Source organism: Podarcis liolepis (genome assembly GCF_965112155.1).
Source record: "Podarcis liolepis genome assembly, chromosome: 11".
Lineage (NCBI taxonomy): Eukaryota > Metazoa > Chordata > Lepidosauria > Squamata > Lacertidae > Podarcis > Podarcis liolepis.
This window is the reverse complement of record NC_139565.1, coordinates 36,239,583-36,243,810: the sequence shown is the minus strand read 5'-3', so window position 1 is coordinate 36,243,810 and position 4,228 is coordinate 36,239,583. Positions and strand designations below refer to the sequence as shown.

Here is a 4,228-nt window from a genome sequence, read left to right as displayed (position 1 = left end):
GAGAAGGTCGGATTACAAAACAATGGCCGCTCTGTTCTCTCCCACCCGCGCCGCTCCCCCACTGAGGCGTGGAGACGAGGCTTGCCCGGAGACAACCCAAAGGCGTTTTGCACCCGAAGGCAACCCCCCCTCCAAATAATATCATCATTATTATTATTATTATTATTATTATTATTATTATTATTATTATTATTTAGCTGATCTTAATCCTAAAGGCTCCCAGGGCCGGTTACAGCACAAAAATAGGTTGACTTAAAGGTCAGTCCTTGTCTTCAAGGCAGAGGAAGCACACAAAAACCACCTTCAGGTTTCAGAGTTTTGTGTTGTGTAGGCTCCTATTTGTTATGTGCAAATGGCTATTAGGTCCACAAATTACCATATAGCATATATTCAGCACAAAAAAACAGCGACAATTTGTTCTTGACAAAGGACAGCTGGACACATGAAGAGCCCCATTACCTTCAGTAGCTTAGGGCCTCATCAAACCTAAATGCGACCCTGCTTCTGCACATGGCTTCTCTGCTCTTTCAGATCATCTGAAATGGGTTGAATTGACTGCGAACATTTATGGCAATGAACATAAGTAATATGGAAGGTTACATGAAAAGTGTAGAGCAGTGTTTCCCAAACTTTTTTGGGCAACGGCACACCTGTTTACAAAAAAAAAATCTCGCGGCACACCACCATTAAAGCCCCGCCCCATGACGTCAGCGCGCAGCGATCGCGCACGCGCAGGCTGAGCGGCGATGGGATGTGGTAGCAGCGGCGGCACACGAAGTCCCCCAGGCAGCGGAGCAGCTCGCCCGTCGAAGCCTGCACGATCACCCGCCGCGGGGAGCCGGGGGTGGCGGCGCGGTTGCCGGGCAGCGGCGGGGGTGGCGGTGGCTGCTTGCCGCCCTCCTGGGCGGAGGCGGGCACGGTGGGCACCGGCACGGCCAAGGGCCCCTGCCTGGTGCCGTCGGACGTGGGAGCTCGCTCGCTCGCCGCCCCACGTGTGCTTGCCGAGCAGGCGCAGGCCCAGTAGCGGCACCTCGTAGCGGCAATAGCGAGCGGCGATGGGGCTAGCCAGAGAAGAGAGGGCGAGCCCCCTCTGCTCCGGCCCTAAAAAGGGTAAGCCACGCCCCCTCCAGCCAGCCGATTGGCTGGCCAGGAGGCGTGGCCGGATGGGATTCCCCTGCTCTCGCGGGGGCTGGGATGGGATTCCCCCTCATGTGGGGGCGGATGGGATTCCCCGCTCACTAGCGAGCGGATGCGCAGGCCCGGTAGCGAGCGGCGATGGTGGGAGCTCGCTCGCTCGCAGCCCCGCATGTGCTCGCTGCCGCCGCCCCGCCTCTCACCGCCCGACTTGGCCGCCTCCACGCGGAACACAAGGCAAAGTTCCACGGCACACTACTGTGCCGCGGAACAGCGGTTGGGAAACGCTGGTGTAGAGATCAAACGAAAGCAAGGAAATGTATTTGTAAGCACTGAGTCACAATTCTGCTGGAGCAGTAAACACATGGTCTCAGTAAAGATCAGATTTTTCACGTTTGCCCCTTTTCTAGCCATTATGATCAGCAGCTCTCCTAACGTGTTTCCATACTGGCAAAAGCTACAACTGCCTGTCATGCAGCTGCTAAGAGATAATGCCACAATCAAGAAATAAGATGGAAAACTCGCCCCGCCCCCGTGGTTGCATGTCAAATTCAAGAACTCTGGAAGCTGTCAGGGAAGAGTGTTCTGTCAGCATCCCTCACCATTGTGTTGTGAAGTTGGAATTCATTTATTAGCACATTGTTTTGAGAAAGCATCCTAAATAATATTTGCCCAGAGGCTCTTCCTGTTTTAGGAAGAAAAACTCCCAGGCTCCTTTCTGTCTGTGACTCATTCTAGGTTTATGGACCACACCATATTTGTAATATGTTTTCAGTACAGTATTTAAATGTAAGAAGGAGGGTGTGTTGTTTGTTTGACTGAGATTGTTTTGTGGTTACGTTCAATCCAGAGAGCTCCTTCATGTTTGAGGACTTGAAGAGGCAAAGTCAAAACCCCCAACAGACATGTCCAAGACAATTGGACTGGGGCATTATTGTAGTTATTTCTATCAATTATGATTGCACAAATTTGAAGACATAATGGCAAAAGGTGTTGTGTGTGTTCCTAGATTGCCCATTCTGCTACACATACCCCAAATCTAGAAAGGTTTGCTTAAGAATAATATTATTAAGACAATAAGTGCATGATTTGATTTTGCTCATTTCTGGATTTGGGACCTCGACGCTGCAGTCAGGTTTCAAGTTTACCTCTGCAACTTGAAATAAGAATCTTGGGACTTGATCTACAGCTAGATTAATGGTAATGGTAAAGGAACCCCTGACTGTTAGGTCCAGTCGCGGACGACTCTGGAGTTGCGGCGCTCATCTCGCTTTACTGGCCGAGGGATCCGGCATTTGTCCTCAGACAGCTTCCGGGTCATGTGGCCAACATGACTAAGCTGCTTCTGGCGAACCAGAGCAGTGCATGGAAACGCCATTTACCTTCCCGCTGGAGTGGTACCTATTTATCTACTTGCACTTTGATGTGCTTTCAAACTGGTAGGTTGGCAGGAGCTGGGATCGAGCAATGGGAGCTCACCCTGTTGCGGGGATTCGAACCGCCAACCTTCTGATCAGCAAGTCCTAGGCTCTGTGGTTTAGACTACAGTGCCACCAGCGTCCCAAAAGCTACGGTAGATTATCTGATTAATTTTGGCCACAAGGCAGTTTTCCCTGGTTATTTTCATGGGATTAAAAGCTTTGTTCAGATTTCCAACCCTCCAAGAGAGCAGACATTTGCCTGGCATGATAATTACCAGATTTCACTGTTTGGTAGCATAGGCATTACAGTGGTACCTCGGGTTACAGATGCTTTAGGTTACAGACTCCACTAACCCAGAAATAGTACCTCAGGTTAAGAACTTTGCTTCAGGATGAGAACAGAAATTGCACGGTGGCGGCAGTGGGAGACCCCATTAGCTAAAGTGGTACCTCAGGTTAAGAACAGTTTCAGGTTAAGAACGGACCTCCAGAACGAATTAAGTTCTTAACCCGAGGTACCACTGTACACAGCCTGGAACCATATCATCTGATATAACAGAGACTGAAGTGTAGAGTACAATGCCCACCCAGCAGAGCTGGCCCAAGACATTTTGTCACCTGAGGTGAACCACAAAATAGCACCCCTATGCCTGCCAGGGAAGAAGGGACAAGCACGTGCACCAGAGACGGATATAAAGATCTATATCAGGATCTGCCGCACCTGAAGACATCAGATGAATCAGAGACTTCAAATCAAATCAAATTTTATTAAACGGTCACAGACCAGATTAACTTGTACAGCTAGTCAACGAAGCATAACACCGGAAAAAACAAAGAACAATTTCAATACAAATTAGGCCATAACAGCAATTTAAAATTAGACAACATACATAAAATTAAGTATTTGCCTTCGCCTGCATATTGACATTGGAAAGCTCTTGTTTCCTGCGCCTAATAGCGGCTACACAAAATTTGGCCACATTGGTCGTAATTTCAGGAACCTTATCTTCTATCAAGGCTCTCAGACGTTGGAGTTCTGGTTCATTTTTACGCTTTTGTAGAACTGGGGCAATAAAGGTCAGGCGTAGATCCTCGTAGTATCTACAGTGCAGCAGTACATGCAGACTTGTTTCCACTTCCGATGAGCCACATGGGCAAACACGTGACGCATATGGTTTGCCCTCATATCTGCCTAGCAACAGGGCAGAGGGCAAAACGTTAAATCTGGCCAGGGTAAAGGAGTGTCTGTACTTAGATATTTGTAAATCAGCCAGATAATTTGCGGGTGAGAACCCTCTCTCAAAGTCTCTAATTGTGGTGTATTTATCCATTTTGCCCATGTGACATTGCAGCTCTATGTCCCTAATGCGTTGGAGCACTTGACTTCTGGCTCTCTCATATCCTGCCGCTATCAAGATCTGCGGGGAGAATCCCAAGCTTCTTATCTTTTCAAACAGGGAAGCTTTCCAGGTGGAGTGAAAGGTGTCTAAGAGTGTTAAAGGAGCCAAACCGACCGGGGAAAAAAAAAAGTTTTAACCAGTAGTGTATCTTAAGAATCCACAACCGCGCGTTAACGGGTGATTGTCCAACTTCTAAGCGGACAGCTATATTAGATACACAGGGGGGGATCCCCAATAAACACCGATAGAATTTTGTTTGAAATGCCTCCATAG

At 48.6% G+C, this 4,228-nt stretch overlaps 1 protein-coding gene across 1 annotated transcript in view; it reads right to left on the bottom strand.

Moving 5' to 3' along the window:
- The window catches only part of NSA2 (NSA2 ribosome biogenesis factor), a 370,209-nt gene that overhangs the window by 59,285 nt on the left and 306,696 nt on the right, over positions 1-4,228 (bottom strand). The gene's annotated exons all lie outside the window — the stretch shown is intronic.